The following is an 11,594-nucleotide window of genomic DNA, read 5'->3' as shown; positions in this document are numbered from 1 at the left end:
AACAACGCCCAAAAAGCAATTTTACTGTGGTGCATTGTTAGTGAAACGGCGTTTTACAGTATGCGGGTTACACTTGCTATTATACTGCACCATTTAGAAAAAGAGTTCCTTACAAATACATCTGTAGAGATTGCATGAAAGCTACTCAAGTTGTCAGCGACGTGCCGTCCTCAATTTAAGGTATAGTGGCAACAGCCTTGAAAACCGTGTCGAATAATGTCATTGAGCTAGAAAGTGTTTTGCATCTTGGGGCTAAGTCAGCGACAATCACTGTGTCATTGTCTTCTGGCGAGGCCATTGCTTCAAAACAACAGCCAGAGTTTTTTTTTGTTTGAGAATGGCACACGAATCGTAAATTCTCAATACGTCACAGCAGTTACTGCTGGTATTCGGAGCCTTTTGTGCAGCAAACGCTCTTCAATTTGTCTAACGTTCGTTAACAGTGCCTTGCTCAGCGCTACTCTAAATAAAAAAGCAACACTCTGGCGTTAATGTGATTAGCATAATCGCTTCGAAGGGGACATTAGAAGCCATAATTTTTTCTTGGATGTCTTCTGATTTATCAGGCCATTTCCTAAAGCAAAAGGTTTTTCGGCAACTTACGTTAGCTAAATGATGATACGACTCAAACATTTAAATTCAACCACCAACTGTTGTAACTTCACGTTGTTTTGCTAAGGCATTTCTTTCTATCTTCTTTTTCGCCGCCAGCATTTGTGTGTAAATAGAGATATCAAAACACACCACATTGACAGAGCGTTGACCATCAACTAACCAGTTGAATAACGCTAACTCACCCCGACACAGCCCTTTTAGGCTGAGTACAAGTGAGTATAGGTACATGCGAGCCATGCTGAGCCTGCTTGATAACTATCAGCGCAAACAAGTCCAGATTGCAGCTTTTGCGAGGTTGAGTATTGCGATATTTGGTTGAGTATGATTTTGGTGAGCCCAAGCCTGCGCCAACCAGAGTGAATATAATTTAGGTGGTTGCCAAGCACCTAGCTTTTTTCAGAAACATGTATTGCGAAATAGTATGAGTGAAACCTGCTTGGTTTGCCAGCCGTTAAGGATGTTTAGAGGTAAGTCATCAATGAACAGTCGCAAACTGTTCGTAGGCACATGCACCGATGCATGGGCGTTTACTTTACATCAAGAGTACTCGGCTCAATGGCTGTAATTACTGTAAACAAACCGGCGTGCGCTACTCCATGACAGTTCTGCCCCCACGCTTAACAAGTGGTTAGTGAACAGTTTGGCATTACCACAATGAAGTTTAAATGCTTTCAGTGACTTCCATAAATATGTGTGGGGTTCAACAGCTTGTATACTTTTTTTGAAATTTTATGCGAACAAGTTAGAATCAAGCAGGATCATTTCATATTTGGTAGCAGTTATAATTATGAAACGTCAGAAATCCTACTTATGACTTCATTTTTAACACTCATTTCATAAGCGTGTTGTGAAGCACCAGTGCTGATCAGGTGGCCACCGAAGTTAGCCGTGGCTTCGCCCGGCTGTGGTAAGATACACGTAGCTAAGAAGGCGCCGCTGAACTCAACGTTGCACGCATAGCACTACTTGTTTATCTCAAGTCTTTCAAACAGATAACACACATACCAAAACGGATTCTTAAAAAAATACGTCTTGAAGGCCCGCGTTACACTGGCATTTTTAATAAGTTTCAGCGTATATTCAGACAATCGAAGGACCTTCCCGCCATCGACGAGGTCTTGTTGTTGCTGCTGCAGAGATGGTCGAGCACGTGGCGCTGCTGCCTGGCGACACGGCTTTGCTAAGCTTTCCACCCTTTGCTGCAGAGTCTCCCCCATACGTTCAGTCTTCTTCTGCTCATTATTCCTACACTCAGCCACTAACTACCAGGCAACTACTTTGAAATCTGATCAGTTAAACTTCCCCGCTCTTCTGCGCCATTGAGCTGCAATCTCCTTATCCTTCTCCAGGGTTATGCCACACTGGCAAACGCCCCGCTATATGCAAGTATCCTCACGGCAGATACGACTAAAGAAGAAGGGAGCATCGTGGATCGAAGTGAACAAGCCATGGGGTGCGATCATAATACGTCTGTCGGGCTATGGCGAGACTCCTTAGGAGGGCACAGACCAGCGAGGCGCGCGCATTCCATGCGATTTATGCATACACAGCCCTTCTCCCCGTAAGCCACGCGAAACTGCTTAACGTAGGCCTGTGCAGAGAATAGACGAAGGTATCCAGTGGCTTGTGGACTAAGGCAGAATATTCGGCTGTTTTCGGCTGGCTCGAGGCCATGGCCACTGCTGTCCTTCAGCCTTTCGCCTCTATCCTCTGCGATCATCTCATTAAACTAGCAACGATGGCATGCCTACGTCAGACGCTATCACGTCGCGACAGGCGTAACAATAAGGACAAGCTAGTGGCATGGGCAGTGAGATGACGTGAGTATGCATGATGATTGTAAAAGTCAGACCGATGGCACGTCCTTTTGTAAAAGACACAGACTGATGGCATCCATGACTCGTCGTGTGTGTCTCTGTTCATGTCGATGTCGCTTTGCCGGGTATCACGGCACAAAATGTAAAGAATAGAGGCCGAGTGTGTTTACCTGTTTATTCAAGACTTACAGAATGTTACACATACTCAACCGGGAGCATTGGTCAAGATTCCATCTTTATCCACTAGTGATGATGAAGATGATTGTGGCAATGACAATGATGAAATATTTTTGGCAATGGCGATCACCCACAAAAGAGGGTGGGCCAAGAACATACCTAAAGGATCTTTGAGTTCAATACCTATGAAATAAAAGAACCAATACTATTATGGTGATTGTTGGTACGTGGTTCAGAAACCATCTTTGTCTTCCATATTCATTGTCTTCCTACTCAAAAGAAAAAAGTGAAAAGCGGCAAAAAGCGGGCCAGTACAACAAACTCACTATTTCTCTGCAGTACCACGAATTGTTATTTCTCTGACGTAGTAACCTGTCTAAATCAAGGATGATGGAAGTTGCCATCTTAAGATTTCTTTGCCGCGTTACCTCTATAAATGTTTACTTGCCTAGATCAAGATCAGATTTAGTGATTCCCCTATGTGCCTTTACTGGAACCAGGAGGAAACAGTTGGGGTTTGTTATACTATCTTGTCGCGAATTCACTTCATTCAGAAAAACCATACTAGCACCAACTCATCCAAAACTGAACTTGCTACTTGCAATTGTCAAAACCTGTTCTTTCTGTTGGAGCATCTGCACTGCTTTTTTTCCACAGGGATGTTTTATTTGTCTTTTAGGTATAAATTACTGCGACAAAACGATTATCTTGGTCTTTGGCATGCGATACTTATTGCCAAGCTGGCAACTGACATTTGAAATCATTATATACAAAGTAGCGCTTCTAGGAATGAAGCAATGCGTAAATTCTTGGGAAAATTCATGTTCCGCTAGGTAAACCTCCTACATTTAGTATGCGCCATGTACAGAGAAAAATAACAACAACGCACTGCCAAGTCACTGCACTGGCTTCTGGATAGTTCTGGTTCACGTCACTGGCAACACCTTGCGCAATGTTTTGTTTGCCAGCTGCAGTTATGTCGATTCGCCGTGCACTTAACATCCACCACCACCCACCACTGAGCCCTTGGAAATTCGTCAAGCACACAAGTGTCAAGCTCGGCGTAGCCTTCCACTAGCGGCTGGCGATAGTCTAAACTCTTGCAGTAGCCACACAACGAAATAAAATCTATCTATGGTTTACTGAGGACCCCTTCTCCTCCATCGATATTGGAAGTGCTTCAAGCGATCTCGAACCCAGGCACTATTTTCGCTTGACTGTGCTTAGGTCGGCCGGCTCACCATGCGGTGTCTGTTCAAAGTGGCAGTTTTGGAGGTGTTTGTGTGCTCTAACTTTCCTAGATTGCAGGCTTTGTTTTGTTGTCACGCTAACTCATTGTTGTTTCAATTGTTTCTGATTTCCTTTCCTTTCGATGCCGTTATTCTGCGATTGCAAGCTGTCATGTGCCTAATTTATATTCCTTAATTCACGCTCCTGTTCCTTTACGTTGCAATACAAGACAGTTGTAAACATAAGACATGATCTACATGCCGTCCGAATTAAGAGCGTCAGACCAGTGTCTTAGGGGGCTGATTTCATACTTATTGGGCAATCAGCAGGTGAACTGCATATTTTGCGAAGGACTAAACTATTATGAAGACTAAACTATTTTCCGCAAAATCTTGCGCAGTGTCTTTCCAAATTGAGCTGTCTTGACAAGTCCTCCTAGAAGGGTTTGCAACTGGGCAGGTATCCGAATCTATGCATGCAGAAAATGCGAAGCTTACAACAGGAACTTGAACTGTCTCACATGTTGCTACAATGATATCGCAGTATTTGGGACTCGATAACTTTAAAGTTGCATGGCTAAAATAACTGAGGGAAAACAAGTGATGAGGGACGACAAAAATCACCATCATCAGTTATTCTGCATGTCTAAAAGAATTTGATTTTTTACATTGCACGGGTTTATAACACGATGTTTGTCGACATCGTACGTTTCACAACTGCAAAGATTATCTCCTGCCAGGGTGACCAAGTGGCCGCATTGTCGCCCGTGTGCTGAAATTCAGGTGCACGTTAAGAAACCCTGCGTTGTCGAAATTTCTAGAGCCCTCCGTTACAGCAACACTCATAATCCTATCGTACTTTCGAGAAGTTCAACCGCGACAATCATTTCTATGTACATATTACCAGTGGTTTTTTTTCCTGTGCTATGTCTTTTTTTCTATTAAAAAGAGCAGGTCATTGAACTTTGAGCGGTTCTTTCAAAACAACGTCAGTCGTTCAATGACATGTGTTGGTATTTGTATTCTTTTCAACGGGAAAGGACCAATACGAACGTCTAGCTCCCTTTGTTATCCCGCACTTCCACTTTACTCATTAACAACACCAGTAATTGTTATGACGTCAAAGCAACGTTTACCAAGCCACTCATAGACCAAGTCAATCACGCTCATCTGTCCCCTCACGTTTCCTAGCTTATTTGACTTCATCTAGCCCCGCCGCGGTGGTCTAGTGGCTAAGGTACTCGGCTGCTGACCCGCAGGTCGCGGATCCAAATCCCGGCTGCGGCGGCTGAGTTTCTGAAGGAGGCGGAAATGTCGAAGGCCCGTGTGCTCAGATTTGGGTGCACGTTAAAGAACCCCAGGTGGTCAAAATTTCTGGAGCTCTCCACAACAGCGTCTCTCATATTGATATGGTGGTTTTGGGACGTTCAACCCCACAAACCAACCTTGACTTCATCTAAAATTACAAGCTGTTTTTTTTCGTGCATGCTTTGTAGTTGCTACAACCTCTCGACGTGTCTTATCACGACGAATAGCGTACTCGGAACTTCATGCAACAGAACAGAGCATTGTGGTTTATTTTCACCGCTAACTGAGCCAACTCGGTATGCTTTCAAAGAAGCAACTTCGAAACATAGTACTTGCACTACTAACTACAGCACTTATGCATGCATCGTAGTATGTACTAAAGAAAAGACAACCTGTGTCATCGAAAATTTCATGCCGGTTATCTGCTGGAAATGGCTGCACAAATAATTATGGTACATCCAGGTAATGAATGATAATTAGTGAGTGAAGCAGTGAGAACCCTTGGTGTTACCGCCAATTATTCATACATTGACTACTCATGCATTTAGAGTAGTGAGAAAGCGCTGTGCAGTTGCATACGATGTTCATTGGTCATGAATGGTGTGTTGCTTTGAGTTGAGAATTTCATTCTGCCTTTTAAATGTGAAGCAATTTTTAGTGAACTTCGACTTTGAGCGTATCTATCTATCTATCTATCTATCTATCTATCTATCTATCTATCTATCTATCTATCTATCTATCTATCTATCTATCTATCTATCTATCTATCTATCTATCTATCTATCTATCTATCTATCTAAGTGCTCTCGGATTCACCACCTTAACTTGGCGTGACCCAAAATTAGGTTGTAAGGGTAAGATGGTTTGACGAATATCACGCGCTGGTCAAGACTACTTACTCATCTCCCAATCCCGTCGCGTACATCGTCAAACACTTCCCGCCATACAGTAGCACATACCCAGAGGCGGGTATGTGCCGCTGGAAATTCACACTTAGTATCTACCCAGGAACGACAACAAGACACATGGGTAATTTTAACGAGCGAGTTTTATGAATTGCCTCACAATGGTAGCGTCGACCCGACGAATGCAAAGAATGAATGTGAGAGTCGCAGCTAGAATCGAACCTAGGCATTCTACGTGGCAATGAAGCATTTTACCAAAGAGCTACGCTAGGTCTCGAAAGTACTTTTCAGATAGACGCTAATCTTCTTGAAACGTCAATAGTGGTTGCTGTGCTGCCTTCCCATTTTTATAAACATTTCATATGTGCTCCTTTTATACAGCTGTTACATCGGGTTAACGTCCATTGTGCTTAGTTGCCTTGTGCTGAAGTTGATTTACTAGCAGTGTCCAGGGCGAGCATTCTCGTGAGCATCAGCTTCTGGTGTTGCTAATACGTATGTTCCTGTTCGCATCGTTGCGCAAGTGCAAACAACTGGTTATATAAACATCTGCAACTCTTCAACATATGCCTGTGTGTGCAACATTTGTACATATATTTAGCGTCATTTCATAACGTGTTTATCAATAAAATAAATGAAACACGGTCACCTTCCCTCCGCAAATTTCGCATAACGTTGATTCCCAGGTACGTGGGATTTGCCGAATTTTTTTATTCCTACCTAATGATATCGGACCTGGCCTAAAGTCGGCAAAGACAAGGTCTGTGCATGTTTTCTTGGGAGTTGTTGGTTGTTTTCTGTCCTACTAAACGCCTCGTATAGCATATACAGACGTCATATACTCCACAAGCATGTCGTTGTCCTTGATCATAATCGTCATCATAATCATCATAATAGTCATCATTATAATAGTCATATTCTTCATGACTGCGGCAAATGTCGGCGCTGCCAACAGACTAGCCTCGACTCCAATTTCATCCTTCACTTGGGCGAGATGAGCACAGCGCCACTGCTCAACTAAAAAGTATGAAATTCTTCTCAAGGTTGCTGTGGATCATCGGAAATATGCACTGACATTTTCTTCCTTGAGACGGCGCCCCATTCACTTCCTAATGTCAAAGTGGAACGTTGAGTGAAAGGACCCTTTAAAATACGTGGTTAGTACAGAGTTTCCAAATATACACTATAGAGAACTCCGGCGCTAGTTTTTAACAAAGCTACGACGTATAGCGCTTCAGCAAGCATGATAAATATGAGTATGAGATGAGTTTGTGTGGTCTTCGTACATAACGTTCCTTCTGGCTTCGCGTGGCTTGAAGCTGCTTTGTCACCAAACAACAACTGGCGAAGGTTCGGCAGTTATGCTTCACGAACCTTAATATTTTATGTTTGCTACTTCAAATTGGGTCAGAAAGTGAAAAACGGTTTGTTCTTTCCTTCGAAACAAAACCAAAACACAGCAATAAGTGAAACAAGTGCGTTCACCACCCGAAAGGACGAGGATTAGACAAATCCATGCTATACCCATAATTTCATGATAACTGATCAATCGCAGCGCCAGTATCCCCTCTAGTTCCTTTAGGAAACTCTATAGGGGTTACAAAGCAAGAGATCAACAGAAAGAAAGATGGAAGGTGGGAGACTGACTACAGTGTGATAGATAAAAGAAAGAAGTTACATATGCACGACAAAGAATAAAAGACACAATGTGAAAGAGTAACTGCAGAAGAAAAGGAACATCGCAAGAAACGCCAAGAAAAAAAGCGGATGATATAAAAAAGTTAAAAAGGGGAAGAAAAACAAAGATACGCAACGAAGTGCACAGGAAAAGGCAGAGATAAAGAGCAACACAAAAAATAAAGACGAAGGAAATTAAAAGAGAGAAAGCATATAGCCACGCAAAATGCAGTGTGGCTAGTTTAGTTTGCCGTGTTGTGTATTTCATCATTCATGCTGTGCCAGCCCACCTCTCTGGGTTATCTTCGTCCTCTTCGTCATTCTCTTCCTCTCCTTCATCTAGTACACGAGCCCTGCTGTGCTACAACCTTGGGAGACTTCGTGTTAGTTGCAGTAATTTTCCAGAAGAACTAAAACTATTTTAATTACTATTAAGGTAGGTACTAGATGATCTGTTTTTATTCGTATTCCTGCACGTTTTGATAAATGTGCTATGTCAAGTCTTGGTCCCTCTCACCACGTAGTCTACTAAATATGGTGCTCGACTACCGACTACAAGGTCATGGCAGAGAGGTAGATAGGTTTCTTTACAGAAAGGTAGAAAGGTCAGCCTGAGCAACAGTACGCTCTAGCCTGCTACTCTACTCCTTGGAAGGGGAATGGGGGAAAATAAAGTAGGGTGATGGCAAGTTAGAGAGATGTGCATTTAAAGGGCCATATCAAGTTAGTGCAATGCTACAGCTCTTCATCAAGTCCACTGACTTATAAGAAGGCTGTGAATGCTGTTACGATCACAGTTGCGTTGCCGGCGAGAGGCCAAGGGCCCAACGCCACGTAATTATTAAACTCCCTATCATGCCATTTTTTGAGTCGAGAAACCAATTTTCATTGTTCACGTGCGTATAGTGGGCAGGTACAAAATATTCGCTTAAGTGTTGTTGGCACCTGACAGTGAGCTCGATTGAGACCGATCTCACCGCAGCCGGCGCTTTGTGCATACCATCTTGTTAACGCCATACCAGTCTCAATCCGGTGAATCACACTTGCGATGAGTAACTTTAATTTACGAGGCATCTCGACCCTCATTTTCAGGCCCCAGTTGTACGATGAATCGCCGGTGTCGTTGCTCTAGTTAGGTGCAGGGCAAATTTCAGGTTGCGCAATACGCACTGAAGCAGGAACTTTGCGTATGATCGCGAACACACAGTGCGCACTTGAGTGCCACTTTTTAAAGCCCTTTTAGCTCCAGCGCCTGCGTATTTGTGTTTCATCTCGCACCAAGACACAGAAACCTTCAGGAAGGTGATGAGGTGACCATCTTTTGAAATGACATTAAAGAGATTAGTTATTTCAACAAATAAATGTAATATAGACCTAATTGCATGTCACCATGACTGGTTTTAAAGCTGATTTGGCATCTAATAATGTTGTGCATGTACTAGGCTGCTCTCTATCAATGAATCTGGCTGTGTCCTGAATAGCAACAAGCTCTGCGGTCCCTGATGTGGTCCGGTGGTATACTTTGAATCGCCGAGCAATAACCATTTGAGGTCAGTAACAGAGGCACCAGCGAAGAAATGTTGCTTTCAAGATCTATCGGTGTAAACGTGAACACTACCACCACACGTCTTATAATTGTGATAAAAGGCCCATCGCTTCACGCCAAGTCGTGAAACGAGGAATTTCGCCGTAATCGCAGGAATCACAAGTTGCACAAAACAAAGAGAGAGACTCGATCCTTGTGATTAACGACTCCAAATAAAGCTGTCGTATGTTTCGAACAAGGGTTATTCTGAGAGCAGCAATGAGAATTCTAGGGAAACAAATACGAACTCCCCAAGAAATACTATGGTGCCTCGTACATGCGGGACTTTGGGGCAACGAAAGGGCCGATCAGCTTGCTCGCGAATCAAGCATTCGAGCACCAGTCGCAACCATCAAAAAACCCCCAACAACTTCACGGGACTTCTTCGAAAAAGCAAGCGAACATGTAATGACAAAAATACAGTCATCCCCATCCTAATCCTACTGTACAGAATACGTGTGATTGGTGTCGAGTGCAGACTAACACGTACGCTCGCTTAAAAAGAAACCAGCACACAAATCCCACATTTCGTGACGCTGTCCTTTGTGTGGTGAACGGCGTACTCCGGCCTGCATTACGTGGGAACACGAAACCTGCCTTTAAAGCCTCAATTGTTCCCTTTTGGAGACATCTCGAACGAGGCAGTGAGAGATCTGGCCTGCTGCCAAAGATCGGGAAAGTCAGCTCGCTCTGCTCGACCAAGCCCAGCGAGTAGCAATTCTGGTGTGAGGGGTCTACCCATTTGCCTGGAAACATTTTGAAGGAATAAAAAGAAACTTTTTCTCATCATAAAATGAATAGTGGTTTATGCTGGGCTTTTGTAGGTGTTTCAGAAATGCTCGGGGGCCACAATGGTCATTAAGAAGGTGAACAGACAAGAAACTGACTGCATGAACATAATGCAGAGTCAAGCGCATCTACAGAAGATAACAAAGGTATGGACGAGACAGTTTTCACTGTTGTCTCATATAAAAACAAAATATCTGCTAGTCATGGTGTCATATTGAAGCCAACGCAACCTGAGAGAAGCTTCTGGAAAGCTATTCTAATCTGCTAGATTTTGCAGTCGGGAAAACTGCTCATGAGAAGGGACATAGCCATCACCTTATCAAGGACGGTGGCCTCATGGTCACAGTGTCTTCAGTTGCTGCAGCTGATCTCTTCCCTTTTTTTAACATTAAAACAAGTTTTTTTTGTAACTTTCACATTCATGTAACAAAAAACTTCGCAAACACTTGTTTGGTCCCATAGCCTAACTGGCTAGTAGAGGGACCAATTGTGTGACATACCTACATACTTGCGCAAGCGGTTACACAGCGACAAAGGACAAAAAACTGGTTACAATGTTTAAAAATTGAAAAAAAGCAAAAAACCCATGATTGAATTATACAAAGAAACATAGCGCAGAACATAGTAACTTATAGCACAGAATAATAATAGCACTAGAATAAAACTAATCATAATATAATATTAATACTAAATGACTATACAGACGTATTACATAAAAAGTTCGCATGAATTGCATGTTTCATGGCCAATGAAAAATTTCTAGCCTCTTTCACATCAGTCGGTATCGCATTCCATATGAGAGCACCGTGAAATTCTATGAGCCTTCGAGCGTTGGCATTTCTGGCTACCGGTAAATTGAACCAGTGATTCGCTGCAGCTTTTGTAAAGCGCGCGCGTAACGTAAAGGTGCTTAATGGGAATGGGTCATCACGTTTTATAATTCCATACACTATATCAGCAACACTAGACACGTGAACAGAGACCAGTGGAAGTACACGCATCATTTGAAACAGTGGTTTTGCAGTATCTGTCCTGTTTGAGTATGTGATAATCAGGACTGCCCTCTTCTGCAGGCGGCTAATACATTTCAAATGAGTTTTATATGTACTGCCCCACGATGCTATACAGTATCTCAAGTGACTGCGCAGGAATGCAAAATATAGGATGCGCAAAATCGATGTGCCAAAACATTCACGGGCTTTTAGTAGCGTGTGACACCCATATGCTAGCTTGGAGCATGTCTTTTCTATATGCAATTTCCACTTCATGTCCGAGTCAAATATGACCCCTAAGTACTCAAACAAGGCTACTGGTTGTAGCAGTGCCGTATCTAAAACCAAGTTGAAACCTGCAAAGTCCAGTTCTTTTTTCCTAGAGTGAAATACCATGTATTTAGTTTTCTCTGTGTTGATATTTAGGTGGTTTCGTTTAAATCATACTTGTACTCTCTGTAACTCTTAGTTAATTTTATCTTCGATGTATTTTAAGCTGT

This window comes from Rhipicephalus microplus, chromosome 3, assembly GCF_043290135.1.
Source record: "Rhipicephalus microplus isolate Deutch F79 chromosome 3, USDA_Rmic, whole genome shotgun sequence".
Taxonomy (NCBI): domain Eukaryota; kingdom Metazoa; phylum Arthropoda; class Arachnida; order Ixodida; family Ixodidae; genus Rhipicephalus; species Rhipicephalus microplus.
Note: the sequence above shows the minus strand (reverse complement) of the source record.